At 56.0% G+C, this 839-nt stretch overlaps 1 protein-coding gene across 5 annotated transcripts in view; it reads left to right on the plus strand.

The window, feature by feature from the left end:
* EXOC3 (exocyst complex component 3) overlaps window positions 1–414 on the plus strand; it is a 27,088-nt gene extending 26,674 nt beyond the window's left edge. For all 5 annotated transcript variants that reach the window (XM_010857106.1, XM_010857108.1, XM_010857107.1 and 2 more), the window contains one exon: window positions 3–414. The gene's annotated coding sequence lies outside the window, so the exon portion shown is untranslated. The remainder of the gene's footprint in view (window positions 1–2) is intronic.
* The last annotated feature ends 425 nt before the right edge of the window (window positions 415–839 follow it).

Here is an 839-nt window from a genome sequence, read left to right on the forward strand (position 1 = left end):
AGGGTGGCTCCGGCGTTCGCCCCTTCTCCTCCTAGCGGACAGTGTGTGGGTGCTGGGCTGCTCTGAGGGCCCCGTCCTTCCTCACACATCTAGAACCAGAGTGCATGCCGTGTTGTTTCCTCACGAGAGGCAGAAAATTCACGTGGAGGGCTCTCTTGGAGGAGTTACATACAACCTTGGAGACGTGAGAGGCGGTTCTCACAGCCAGTCCTGGCACAGGAGAGGCGTGGCTGTCTCCCAGGCTTCCTGCCGGCTGCTGTCTGCTAGCACGTCAGTCCAGACCAGCTCCTGCTTGACCAGCCTGAGAGTCTAGGATTCAGTCGTGCATGGTTTGTGAATTAGTGAAGTTGAGTGTTACCAGTTATTAGTTATTGCGCCTCGTGATAATGAAAATACATTTGTTTTTCCACTTAATGAGAGAATTTTCACTCTGAGTTACTTCTTGAGTAAATACCCATAGCGACTGCAGATTGTGGCGGCTGACCCAAGTGACTGGCCCTGTGGTGGCCACCACACGCCTGCACCATGGTGGTCCCTGAGCTGAATGCTGGACATGACCACATTCTGAGGGCGAGGATGCGCTGGGTGGCGTAGTGGGGGCCACGGCAGAGGGCCACTCCCAGTGGCCAGGTATGGTGTCCACACTGACGCCCAGGGAAGGGGCATCTCCAGGTCGCTCAGTGCAAGGCCCACAGGCACCTGTGCTGAAGGCCAGCGTCTGCCCCTTGCTCAGGCCCCATGTGTCCATTGGAGGAAGTGGGTTCAATGGTGGGCAGCCTGGTCTGATGGTGGGAGCTGATTTCACAGACACATTGAGTCTTGGCATTGTTTGTAGAAAC

This window comes from Bison bison, unplaced genomic scaffold (assembly GCF_000754665.1).
Source record: "Bison bison bison isolate TAMUID 2011002044 unplaced genomic scaffold, Bison_UMD1.0 scf7180017864377, whole genome shotgun sequence".
Lineage (NCBI taxonomy): Eukaryota > Metazoa > Chordata > Mammalia > Artiodactyla > Bovidae > Bison > Bison bison.